Here is a 14,363-nt window from a genome sequence, read left to right on the forward strand (position 1 = left end):
AATTTTTTTACCGAGGAGAAGTTAGTTTTCCCATAAGACGCTGTAGGCGACACAGACCAACTTGGACACAAATTTGATTTTCGCATTTGCGGAGAAAGCGCAACGCAGGATGTCCAATTACTCTATAGCTTGGAAAAACAGGTGTTTTTACATGTAAAAAATTACCGAAAACAATTTGATTTTTGGTATCTTGCATTCAATTGTTGAGAGAATTCTTTGTTTCATAATGGATTGAAATATATGAGTTTGTTTGGTCCTAAAATACCGTAGTGTATTGTTGATGCTCTGACATATTCACGTATGCATTGAATGTGATGTTTTCGTAGTCTGTTATAAAAAATCTTTGAAAAGTAAATGTGTGGAAGTGTATATAATTATATTGTGATATTTATTACTGCAATTGTGCTCACAGCATCTTGAGACAACGGTTTTTCTGAAGTTTATATACTATATGAATAATTACTTTTCTCAATTTTCAAACGACTTTAAAATTTTTCTGCAAATAAATAACTTACTAACTTTATAACGCTTATACATAAACGGCATTATAGATTTGGATTTGGTTTTGTCAGTAATTTTCGTTGCGTAGCAGTTCTAATTTTCAAACAAAAATTTAAATTTATTATTTATTGGAACACGGTGAACGAACGCTTTTAGCGGGGGAAATGGCGGATCTACAGTTCTGCACACTCCAGATTACCAGGTTCACCGACTTCCCCAGCTGATTGTTCGAACGACCGTAGCGCCCCAAGTGTTCAGTCACATACAGAAAAGATGGTATTGAAAAATTGTTTTAAACTTGTATCTCAAAATTCTTTGTTTCATTACTTTTTTATTATGAATAATACGTACAATTTTTAGTATTGTATATTTATGTAGTATTAAGCTATTATCTTCAAATTGACGATATTATTTTATGAGAACTTAAATTGTAATTAATTGTGTAAAAATTAATAATGAACATCACCGACCAACTTATAACTGATTTAAAATTTAAATTTAAAAATAATGAATGCAACTTCACTATGTGCGTATGTGATAATCACCATTAATTCATAAATCTCATGGATGCTGTTTATCATAACTACGTATTTTTCTGATCTCAAAAATCAATTTCTCTTCTAAAATTCTCGATCAACTATCAAGTCTAATCTGCAATGGAATCGAATGACCATTGTGAACAAGATCAAACTGAAATGGTTAAGAGACTTAAAAAGAAAAAGAAAACTATCGGAAGAGTTTTGTCAAAACAAAAAGACAAAGCAAAAAAAAAAAGATTGGCAGCGATAAAGGAATGAATTTACAAGTTGTTGGCTGATACTTAAATTGAAAATCTATTTTTAAACTTTAGATTAAGTATGGGAATGTTACAAAGAAAAAGTCTTGTGGACCTCCAGCTGATTGGGATTTGCACTGGGGTAGTATGAGTGAAAAGGAGCAAAGAAATCTCTCTAGGCGTCAAAGTCATGCAGTAGCATCATTGTTAAAAAAGATGGAGGACATGGAAACCCAATTTGGAGCCAGTATTTTGGCAAACATACGTTTCCCAAATGGATCTCAACAATAACTTTATACAATGAAAGTTGGTGAAGGAATCAAGTTTACTGAAACCAGTGAAGGCTTGTTGTTTATTTTATCCTTCAAACGTTACTTCAATACGATTCAGAGTAAAATATAGTATGTCTTTAAAATTTCAGTATTTATTAATCATAATTTTGTCGACACTTTATAGAAAGGAGAATTGAGACTGTAGAGGAAGTAAGAGGACTTTCCACGAAGAAAAAAAAGTGTAAGGCTATAATTTATCTGTCAATTATTCTATAAATATATTAAATATTATTCAATCTACATTTATTTTTTCTTAAAGGTTTTGCAGACAAACGGGTAAGGAAGGAGCTCCGAAAGGATAAGACTACAACTCTACCTGAATATTCAGATTCAGAATCAGCATATGAATTCAAGAGTGATGAAGAAGGAAATAGTGTTCAAGAAGGAAATAGTCGTCAAGAAGTAAACAGTGGGCAAGAAGTAAACAGTGATCAAGAAGAATTGAGACTGTAGAGGAAGTAAGAGGACTTTCCACGAAGAAAAAAAAGTGTAAGGTATCTGTCAATTCTGCTATATGTATTTTAAATATTTTAAATATTATTCAATCTACATTTCTTTGTTCTCAAATGTTTTGCAGACAAACGACTAAGAAAGGAGCTCTGAAAGGGTAAAACTACAACTCTACCTGAACATTCAGAATCAGGAAATGAATTCAAGAGTGATGAAGAAGGAAATAGTCGTCAAGAAGTAAACAGTGGACAAGAAGTAAACAGTGACAAGAAAGAAGAATTGAGACTGTAGAGGAAGTAAGAGGACTTTCCACGAAGAAAAAAAGTGTAAGGCTATATTTTATTTTATCTGTCAATTCTTCTATATATTTGAAATATTTGAAATATTATTCAATCTACATTTCTTTTTTCTTAAAGGTTTTGCAGACAAACGACTAAGGAAGGAGCTCCGAAAGGGTAAGACTACAACTCTACCTGAACATTCACAATCTGCAAATGAATTCAAGAGTGATGAAGAAGGAAATAGTCGTCAAGAAGATCAACTTTTGCCGTCAACCCCCATGATGCACCTAATAGTTCTTGTAAAAAAGTTGGATTTGTCTTTGATTAATTTCCTCATTAATAATTGGAAAAAATAAAGTGTGTTTGGGATTTTTTATTCGTTAAATGAATCAAACTTATTTTCAGAATTGGCGGTTAAACTGTCATGTTTACTTTGAGGTCGCGACATTTATTATTAATATCATAGTACCAATGCTCTTTTATGATTATGCTCCTCTCGACTAGTGTTTGACAGTCTAACCGTCAGTATGTGGGCAAATCAAATTACATGTTTCCCTTGTTGATCAGCTCATCCGTCAAGTAAAAAGTTAAATGTAATCTATTGTTACTGATTGTATATTAACAAGGTTTTGTTTTTAGGAAAAAGTGAATACAAAGAACTCTTATAAATTAGAAACATCCAACGTAAATCTTACAGATAGTTACGGAAGTTTTTTTTTGCACTGAAAACTATCAAATATATATATGAACATTAAGTTGAGTGAGTAAGAACTCATATTAAGAGCATTTTATGTAGTTTATTTAAATATAGTAATTCTCTTATTTGTATAAGAATCTTTATTTTAGAATAGATCAAATATTGGACCATTCGCTGATAGGGCAAAGCTGAAAACTGTGGGCTATAAAGTTGCTGAGGATCGCTCCTTTCATCAATTTCAATCATAGCCTAAATAATTGGTTTTTCTTGAAGTTCTTTTAGAAATCTTTATAATAAACTGGCTTTTACATATGTATGTTCGCGTTTGGTGTATATTAGTTTATCTATAATGTTAGAATAAACGGCCTAAAAATAGAAGAAAGCGTCACGCTTGAACAGCAATACAGGCAATTTTGAGGTGGTTGAACTAATCGGAACTTATGCGTCATAAGCGGATAAGAAAGTTAATGAATGCATGATTCAATGCTAGCATCAATCTTTTATTAGGCTCATCATAATGAAATCCACTGTAATTAAGCAGCTTGTCTCCCGTTCGACCTGTTTTTAAATTTCTCATCAGATATTCAAATTACCCGCTATTTAAAAATGGCCTTCAGCTGCTAGTAGCTGATTGGGCGTTAATCATCTACATTTTTTCATAATAAAAACACCCTATAAAATTGATTATTATGCACCACTAGATGCACTGTTCTACGAGGATTCCAAAAAGCATAGTTTTAAGGAAAAATAACAACGATAAATGCCCAAACGAGCATGTCAAAATTTCGTTGTTTTGACTCATCCCCCCTCCTCCCAGATTTGGGCCGATGATAAATTAAAAAAAAAGCTCATAAGGAAGACACAAACGTACAACATATGGAGTTTATTATGATGAGCCTAATGAACAGATTGATAATATAGGTTTTGTAATGTATTACTTCACTTACTTTTCCACTTATGGCGCATTAGTTCAACCGGCTTGATTGCATTACCTCTCATTGATGTTCAACCGTGACGATATTAAAGACGGAGCTAGAAGTTTTTAATTTTTAGCACGGTATATTCTGACATCAGATATCTCTTCAGTACAAAACGCACCAACGATAGAATTCATCTTATTAACGTGATACATTTTGTTTTATTCGGAACCGTGTTTTACAATCTGATGTAACGTTTAAAAAATAGCTTAATTTTGGTCGCTATCAATAAACTCGAATGGTTCCTGGCTTTCTTCTTCAGTATCTTCATCCAATTCATCGGAATCTTCGGTCAGCGAGCTTTCAAAGTCATGTGGTTCCTCAGAAGTGTAAGACTCGAGGTCACTTTCGACCTTTCCTGCAGAATTAACTTCAATTGCTTCAAATTGGGTGAGACGAATAAAGTCGGCTTCTGAATACAGCTGAAATGTTTCCAGAGACTCTTGAATCTTAACATCTAATCTGGCGATTTCACATCGCATCAAGATTGCTTTACCAGCTATAAACTCATTAGTTTCCTCGCATGAAATGTTCTGGTCAATGAGATTTCTATTCAAGGAGAAGCGAGTTGAGTCAAGGTACAAGATATACTCTTTCATCTCCATTTTGCAGAGCTCGATCTCTTCCTCGGCTCTTTGCAGTAACATCCAAGTATCAACGAGTTCATACTTCTGACTAAGTGACACTGTTTACCAAGAACAATTAGATAACATTGCGTACCACTAGCGCAGAAAAAAATAAAGAACTTACAAGTTGAAGATTCATTCTCTGAATCATCTTCGGAGTTGACATCCCACGGGAAAATGCCCTTCTCAAAGTCATCCATCGAAATTATTCCATGTATTGCTCTGTATTTTGAATTAAGTAGTGAAAGTAATTTCACAGCTTTTCCTTTAATTTTTGTTAACACTCCCCGGAATTTGTACGAGTCTTGCAGGATTCTAATTGTTATTTTAAAATTAACTGTGGAAAATTATAAGTAAGAATTTTTTTTGTAAAGTCACCGGCTTGAGTGGAGATAAGAGACATTCTTCATTTGAATGAAAATCCCCTCAAGGTTTCGTTTCAGCTTATTAAAAGGAGTCTTTCTGTTTTGTCGTGATCCAAGATTAGCCAGGGCTTTTGTTTTCAATTCTTTTAAGATTTCTGGAAGATCTTCAATGTTACACTGATTGGAGTTCAACAGAGAGGTCAACTTATCATTATATACCGCTACACACTTCGAAGCCTTTAAAAAAAATAACCTGTAAATAGTTATACAAATTTATTTAAATATTTGTACCCTTTTTAATCGTTTGCTGAGAATCGAAGGCATTATTTCAATTTTACCCCAGTTCCAGTACAGAATTGCAGCAGAAAGTAAATCCATCCGGTCTTAGAACATACAATCGTAAATCAACGAAGAATAATAATGGATGGGAATGACTTATTACTTGCTTTGCTCATATGCTTCGTTACATAACCATACAGAGACAGTTTAGAAAAAAACTTGCTCGTGCTCCTCACCAACAGTGAGACCAGCTCCTTTCTGCCAGTGGGGATTATAGAGAATCTAGAACTTCAAAAATTGAATTAATCTGTATCTGAACTGTAACTGACACATTACGGTATCACCTGACACGGCCAATGATGAGCTTTGGCGTGTATTCTGGGTAAAATGCATTTCATTTTACTTGTCATCTGCTGATACTCCAGAAAAGCTATAGCCACTTTTCTTACAAATTTTTCCTATCCGCAAATGACATCATTGCAGAAAAATTTGCGGTTCAATCCAAATACAAGTTTTTGGAGAAACAAAATGTATATCATAGATTCCCCTTCGTGCATGTTGATTGCACCCAGCCCTATTCCATGACGGCAGACACTGAGAAGAAGACCGGTCTCATCGGATTTTGACCTTTTACAAGAATCCACCTTCGCAGCTTTAAAAGCTGAGCCTCCGCACATCTCCTTTTTTTGTGTCTGAAGAAAAAAATTCCTTTAATCAGCTGTGTTAAATAATTAAAAATTATTACTTTTTTAGTTTTGGTGTAAATTCTGTTTCGAAAATTTTCTACGTCCTTGTTCGATTTAATGACCAAGTCACCAAACCTCAGTGCTTCTTCTTGGATGCTAGATATCAAATTAAAGTTATTAATTGTATAAATGGATTTTTTAATTAACTAAAAATAAACCTTTCTCTTTCATTTTGTGGATTTAGAACCTTTCCAGCAGAGGCATGGCGTTTCAACTTGACATTCCCGTCTGAAGAGCCCATTACGGGAGATTTCCCACAAGAGGGACAAGACACTGTGCTCATATTCCTTTTTTTTACCTTGATATTTAAGCGACAAAGCTCCCATTCCTTAAAGGCCCTTGAGAACACAGGGTCATTCACAATTGAACTCTAAATAAAAAAAAATTATGATGTACTTTTTTATGAATCATATAGCTAATTTAAATTCTAAACAATTTACTCTCCCAGATTCCTTTGAAATTTCTTCTATAGTATTGATAAACATTTTTTCAGAATTAAAAGCATAAAAGGGGATTTATGCCTCAGATGACACCACATAGCAAATAATTCTTCGCAAAACAGATAACTGATAGATGTTGTGGCACGTGCAGGCCAAAATCCAGAAAAAAATATAGTCGTTTTGGTCAGCTTCTGTTATCTCTCTGCAATCCATGCACAAGAAGCTTGCAGCTCTTAAATCAAAACGGCCTTTTTCAAATAAGAAAGTAAAATATGTTTTATCATTAGACCAGATATATACATAGAAAATAAAACATCAAATACCTTGATGCATAACCACTGCTATTTGAAGATTTGGGTCAGGGTTAGGTATGAGTTTCATATTTCCTTTGCCGCTTCATTTCACACACTGAGTTGGAACAAAACAAGGAACACAAATATCTAAAAAAATGAAGTTGAAAAATATGAAATACATTTGGTTTAAAAATACATCACCTTTCAATACAGATTTCCAATCTTTGTCCCAAAACTCATAAGGTTTCAATAGCTGCAAAATTTCCTTATTGACCAAATATCTATGGTGAAATGGTTGTCGACAATGCAAAACATCATCACAATCCTAGCACAGGTGATTTTTGCAGGTCATGCATCTAACAGCAGCTAACTCCAAAATTCCATTCCCAGTGTACAAGCCGGAAGAATGTTTGGTTTTTAATGAGGTATTCAAGATGTTAGCGAGCCCAATTGCGCTAGTGTGTATCTTGATTTCGATGTTTTACCCCTGTGAAAACGTTATCACCGAAAGAACAGAAAAAATAAATTTTAATGTAACATTTAAAAAATACTTTCTGTGTACGATAAGATGACATGATTGCTTTCCACCAATTTTATTTGCCCGGATTTGAGCAAAAGTCTCTTCATATTTGGTTAAAAAAGGAAATAGCTTATCACGGATCTCTTTTTCATCTCTAGAAGACACTATCTAAAAGAACAAATATTGAAAAAAAAATTATCATAAGCAAAGTAGAAGAAAAATGTTAGGGAAAAATAATGGTTAACACATAATCTGCACTGCACTGTGAACGTTGAAAGTGCGGGCAAGAGTATGCATAAAAATAGCTAGTTTAAGTGCTGGTTAATTGCGTGAAAAACGGAGTCGTAACGGCTGAACGGCGGATGCTTAAAAGTGGTTTGGCTATTTTTTAAATGCCTCGTTGTTCGTTTCGCCAAGTAAGAACTTATTCCATGCCAGTGGTGTTAGTAGTATATGTGCCACCACTTAGCTCAAACTCTGTGAGAAGCAACACCTGTTTTGCGTTATCGCCTGAATTTGATGCTATTGCCAATAGTTATCAAATTAGAATATATTTTCCGGTGGTAGACTTTTAAAAAACAGATAAAGACATGTGCAGAAATGTCCGCGCAGGTATGGTATCATAATTTCTATCGTGTATAATCAGTAATCTAGTTTTGAGAATACCTTAAAATTGTCTAGATAAATTTTGTTCCATCTTGATTTCTTCTCGATCGCAATTGTATCGCAAAGGGAAACGTTTTCTTCTGCCACAGCAGAAGCCACGCAGTGGCTGTTAGCTGTTGATTTCAAATGTAAACAACATTCTTTTTTTAAAATTAATTTTAAGCAAACGAAACAGATATGGTGACTGAAAATCATTGTATTAAATAAGAAAAAAAAATTAAACTACAAATTAAATTATACATAGTTATGGAATTTGAATTTATCATAATTCTAGGAATTAAAAACAGGTTCTGATGAGAGGCCAAGATTGGAAAGAATCCACCAGTTGCCTTTTCCCAGTCTTCCAACGAGCAGCTCAAATTGCGTGCGGCGCACCTCCCAAGCTCAAACTTTTGAGCTGCGCACAGATCAACTAAGTTTGAGCGTGGGAGGTGCGCCGAACAAAAAAGTTTGAGCTGTGTTTGCTCAATTTTCTGCTCAAACATATCAGCAAATCAGCGCGATCTCCCTCTCTTCCGTGCTGCCTACAACCCTATTTTGCCCTAAGGGCCTAAAGGGGGAACATTAAAAGGGTGATTTTGATAAAGGTCACGTCGTCCACCAAAAATGGAGTGGGGTGCGTTTTTAAGTGGGGGAGTTTATCTCAAATATGAAAAGAAATTACTTGGGGAAATAATAATTTAAAAAAAAATACTGTGAGAATCACCGTGAAAAACTGATTCGAATTATATTGATTTCCACCTGATCTTCCCTTTTTATATGCAAACACCCTATTCTGTCATTTCACCAAAAGGTGTAAAAATTCAGCGCTAGATGTCATGGCGAAATAAGCGGTTCAATTCAGAGTGTAAAAAGTTGAGCGCCACTCCTCAAAATGTTTGTGCGCACGGCAAGACTGCCTTTGCCGGGATTGCGAGATCGCGCAACTCAGCATCCGCTACTCGACTATACATAAAAATTTAAAATTGTAATTGGTAATGCTGTATATTTTTCACCAGTAAACCCCAGTTGATTTAAAGAAATGGTCGGGAAAAGAGCTCACGTTTCATGGCATTCAATAGGGTCTTTGCATAAATAATGGATTGGGGTTTAATGTATGTTTAATGAACGATAAAATTTTATAGTTCCTTCCTTCTCCTAGTGTACTACATATATTTAATATAAATAATAATAAATGTATTATACACAAATAAAACATTTGAAATGCGAAATTTTGTTTCATAGGTTTCTCAATCCTTATCGATTTAATTTTAATCTTTCTGATCAATATAATCGATGATCCGTGCACTGATCGGCTGCACTGGCCAGCAAAGTAGGATAGATAGTCGACGAGCGTTGCCCAATCGGAATTTTCCTGAGCTGAAATAAAAGAGACCAACGTACAAATTGGACATAATGATTCTCCGCTAACAAATGTTAGTGCCGTACCACAATTATGCAAGATACAAGCCTATCAAAGCCTGCAAAATTTGGCTGACTGACAATACTCACACATGAATGAACTAGAAAATTTGTTTTAACAAATTACAATTGTTTGACAAATTAAATGTAATATTAAATTATAATTACTTTGGGTGGAACTCTTCATTGTGCAATTTCTTATCATGTTTCGTTGTAAAATCTTAATCGTATTTTTTGCATATAAGTCCTTTTTGGGATGTGTGCATCGTCAAATAATGGCGTTCAACATCAGTCTGGGACGACGATTTGTAAGAACACGAGGGACAAGCTATTTTTTTATCTTTTGGTTGGGGTGTAGTAGTCTTATTTAGATTTGAGTCTTTTGGTCGGGGTGTAGTAGGCCTATTTAGATTTGAGTGTTTTAGTACCATGTTATTTTCTTTTGTTATTTGTTCCGCCATTTCAAGTTCAAGTACTAGATCGGCAGCGTATTGAAACAAATTTTTTTTGGCTATATCCCGCGATTTGCACGCAGTGTTTGCTGCCCCATTGACATGGGAATACTCACAAAACAAAAAGGGTACATTGAAAAACGAATGACCGACGCACGTTCTGGCCGGCAGCTGTTCCCTATCATAGACGACTGTGAGGCGATGAGCGATTCGTCGACTACGATTTTGTTGCGCCCTTTCTGTGGCATGTTAAGGCGCTGACCAACACCTAGGTTTACCAGACATAAAGTTGGCAGTTATCTCACTTACACCATACGACGTCACGTTTGGGCAGTTTGCGACGACGTAAACCTGTTCGAAAAGGCAAAATGTAACTTTAGACTCTCCTAATTCAGCGGCTTATAAGTAAACGGAGACTGCTGGCCGAACACCATTCCAAACACACACATTCCATACCGCAGAATGTTTCCCAATATAGCGTCCCGCAACTCAGCGGCCAAGACGTTGGTTTCATAGTTTACTGTCGAGCCCTTGGATGAATTTAATCCGCGACCAAAGAAAAAAAGGACTTCTCGGAAATGCCTCGTTAAAAACCTCCCGGATTAATTGTTCCTAAAATGCAGATTCATGAAAAATTTAACTCGTTTGTGATTTAAAAGGTTGAAAGTGCTCAGTCGCCAAACTACCCACTCTACCACAAGTACTACAACCAAAAAATAACAAAAAAACCAACTCACCAATTCTTGGTGACCTTTGCAAATGCTAGTCAGCTGGCCCATGCAAACTAGAACGATATCGCCTGACCGGTATGTGTTGACTATAAAGTCTTGAAACATGTTGAGAGTAGCCACATCCTTCGGTTGCTGGTGTGTTGGGGTGCTCATCGCGGACATAGATGAACGGGCAGTTGACGCGCTTGCGAACTTATCCACAAGCAATATTTCCCTCGGATACCTGGGCCAATTCAAATCACCGTAAGGGCCGACATGTCTGTTAAAGAGAAAAATAAGCATAAAGTTACTTACGCTTACGCTTACGCACACACAAACAGACAAAAAAAACAGGAAAAATAATTAACGTTTCACTTTGCCTCATGGGATCCAGTAAAGTTTTAAAGCAGCCTTTGTCCAGTTTGCTGCTCACGCCTGACTTTCGGGCACACGGGAAAACAGAGTCCTTTCGCTCCTCTTCACAGTTCAGTCCCCTGGAAGTGGGTAGTCGATCACGTTCTGGGTAGTGATGTCATGATAGGCTGTTACGATGCGATGGACGCATGGATTGCAGGTTGGTGATCAAATTTCACCAATTCGTGAACGCATTGATTGCAAGAGGAACAAACGGGTCCGTCGTTGACGACGTACTGTGGGACTCTCCCAAATTCCACGTTACACGCTGGAAGAAGTCAGTCCATTGTGGAATAGTGGATCCGGGTTGAAAAGATGGTAGAATGATGAAGTCGAGAATGATGAGTATTCCATCGATTTCATAGGAAGATCTTATTAGATAGGTGGTCCTTTAAAAAATTGTGTTTTTATAGAAGATCAGAAAGTTTGGAATGAATAACGTGTGGTATGTTTTTAGTAAGAAAATGGAAATCGTTATTTCATAGGGGTAACCAGTCGTAAGGGCTTCGGAAACTTGATAGTTGTTTGTAGATGAAACGGAATGTAGGGCTGGACGATGGTCTAATGGGGGAGAAGTATAGAGAGTAATCTTTATAGTGGATCGTGTTTCCATTGGCGGATGGTTGTTGGTGCAAGACAAAGTATTTTATAAGGACTGGTCCTTGGAATCGGATGTAGAGGTTTTGCCAGAGAGGGTCAGAAGGTTGTGTAGTCCTACCTTGTTCTAGTATGTGGAACAATCTTACTTCTGTTTTAAGATAATGTGTTGAGAGGTTCATAGTGTAAGCCTGATAAAATGTGGTAATGGGCGTTGTTGTGTGTGAATGTTGATGTCGGATTGTTCTTTGATTGGTTCGTAAAGGGATGTCTTTCCTGTTCTAATATTCCAGGATAGTTTACGTGGGAAGTCAATTAATGTGGGGAGTATAGTAAGTTGTAGTGGGTGGAGGTCAGTTTTCTATATGAAAAAGCAAGTGAATTTATCAAATTTGATAGGGAGAGTAGGGGATAGTAAAGAAATGAGATGGTTAGGAGGGGAAAGGGACGTAGTAGTGATTTAAGAGAGTTCTTTTAATTCATTAAAGATGTGTTTCTTAAACGGACGGATGGGGAGGTATTTACGTGTTTTAAAGTTGGTTAGTGTGGGTAAAATTATTTTGAGTTTGAGTAAACCGTGGTTAGCCCGGTTTAATGAGTGGATAGCAGTGTCGACAAAGTAAACCGGATCTGGAGAGGTGTAGGTTAATCTAATAATGTGAGGGAACACCATAACATTATTGCGAAGGAGGATGGAGTCAGCAAGTGTAAAGGTGATCCTGAAGAGTAAAGGTTATGTTTTTAAGTTTTTAGATTTTTGGTGAAGTAAGAGGAAAGGTTGGGTTCATTGCTATGATTATCCTTATAGGCTACTTTTTTAAGAAAGGGGCTAATTCAATTTTTTATATGGGCCCATTGCAGAGTAATGATTAAAGATAGCTATATGTAGTTCGCTCAGATGTTCTTGTTCTTGTTTCCAATTGCGTGATGAATTATAGTTGGTGATTAATTTAAAGGCCGAAGTAATTGATGACATCTCTTTTTTTTAAATAAGTTCATTAAGGTTTTTAGAAAATAGTAATTTAATACAGTTGTTAATCAGGAATTTAGAGTAACCCATATTAAAAAAAAAAGTATTTTTTTTAGTTTTTTGGTGTGTTTCCGAAAAAGATATTTGTCAGATGAGATTCTTCGAATGCACAACAGTTGGGAGTAGAGGGTAGCTTTAAAAGTGTGGGGCGGGTGCATTGAGGAGGGATGTAAATATGATCCGGAAGCTGTTGCCTTGGAGTAAGCTTCAGTGATAATACATTTTTTTTTTGTTATTGTGTTAGTGGTGTCCAAGAAGTTTTGTGTTGGACCAGGTTTACTAAATTCATAATTAATGTTGGAGTTGGAAATAGTCGAGATGGTTGAGGAGAATGTAGGTTCATTATATTCTGTGGTGATAAAAAATAGATCGTCAATAAAGCGTAGGAAACAGATTAATAGCCAGTTGGGGGGTGATAAGATAAGGTTCCGGTGATGTAGAACATGTAGCTATTGGCAAAATAAACGGATATGCAACAGCTGTTCCTTTTATCTGGTGAAAGAATTTTTTATTTTTAAAGTGTATCATAGAATTGGTGAGAATGAGAGTGAATATGATCTCGAATAAAAGCGGTTGAGGGGGAGGGTGTATTTTGTTTTTGTTTCAGATTTAGTTTTTAGGGTTTCAAGGTTGTTTTTATAAAAGTCGGTTGCGGCTATGATTCCTTCATCCCATGGAATGTTAGGGTACAAGCTGGTGACATCGGCGGTGAGTAAGGTAGAGCCGGAGGGGAGGGGATTATCTGGTAGTTTGTGTAAGACGTCTTGAGTGTCAATAAGGGAGCCTGGTATGAGTGGTAAGAGGTGGCCAGTAATTTCGGTTATATATTTGTCAAGTAGATATGTTACGGAGGAATAAGTGGCTACGATCGGACGACCTGGGAAGGTTCTGCTGGATGTTTGTTAATTTTTGTGAATCTTGGGTAAGAAATAGATGGCAGACCTGGTGGGGGGTCTTTTACAAATATGTTCATCTTCAACGGGGGTAATAAGCTGAAGGCTGAGTAGATTTTCAGATATTTCATGTAATTGCTATTGTATAGCCAAAAGTTTTTTTATCGTATTCGTCCTTAGATAGTTCCAGGTAAGTATTCTTATCATTAAGTTGTCTCATGCCTTCTCTATCACAGTCATTAATAAGCCAAAGCACTGTATTACGCCCTTTGTCAGATTTTAAGATGTGAATGTCTTGTCTGTTTTTGAGTTTATCAAGTTCTGAAAGAATTTTTTTGTTACTTATGTCATGGCTGGTGATACCGGATTCCGGTAGTAGGTTAAGAAGATTAATGATTCTGGTATCTGTCATCCATGATTGTACTGTTGGGGTCCAGTTGCTACCATTAAATTGATAAAGCCAACCTTTTGGTGTGGTTAGGGGTATTTTTCTGGGCCAAAAAGAGTGATGTGTTAATGCTGTGGATTAGGCGGGAGATTGGTGGTTGTGGAAAGGGGGCTGCTGGGGATTCTGGAATAAAGTTAAGCTAATATTTCAATGGCTTCGTTAGACAATGGTTCAGGGGATTGGTAGATAAGGATGTTATTTTTTAAAAGATTGTTGATTATTTTGGTTGACTGGAATATCATAGGTGTGTAAGAACTGTCAATAGATTTGAGAAAATTCCTGTAAGGAACTGAAAAAAATTTTTATTCAATTACTTATGAGAAGAATACAAAAACATTTTTAATTTGTGGTACGTTGGGGAGTATAGGTAGCGCCAGGATGTGGGTTGTTCATAGCTGCTCCAAGGTACTCTATTGTATTTGTTGAGGTATGGGGGTCATTTGTTGGGGAATATAATATTGCTCTTGTGG

General features: G+C 36.0%; 2 long non-coding RNA genes across 2 annotated transcripts; one reads left to right on the forward strand and one right to left on the reverse strand.

Annotated features, from left to right (window-relative positions):
• Window positions 1-1,116: 1,116 nt before the first annotated feature.
• LOC124202511 lies at window positions 1,117-2,020 on the forward strand. The gene is made up of 2 exons (XR_006878197.1): window positions 1,117-1,789; window positions 1,868-2,020. It is a non-coding gene; the product is annotated as an uncharacterized LOC124202511 (long non-coding RNA).
• Window positions 2,021-5,330: 3,310 nt separating this feature from the next.
• LOC124202616 lies at window positions 5,331-5,968 on the reverse strand. The gene is made up of 3 exons (XR_006878266.1): window positions 5,911-5,968; window positions 5,447-5,571; window positions 5,331-5,387 (listed from the first exon to the last, which is right to left on the reverse strand). It is a non-coding gene; the product is annotated as an uncharacterized LOC124202616 (long non-coding RNA).
• Window positions 5,969-14,363: the final 8,395 nt, after the last annotated feature.

The sequence above is a fragment of the Daphnia pulex genome, chromosome 9, assembly GCF_021134715.1.
Source record: "Daphnia pulex isolate KAP4 chromosome 9, ASM2113471v1".
Classification (NCBI taxonomy): Eukaryota; Metazoa; Arthropoda; class Branchiopoda; order Diplostraca; family Daphniidae; genus Daphnia; species Daphnia pulex.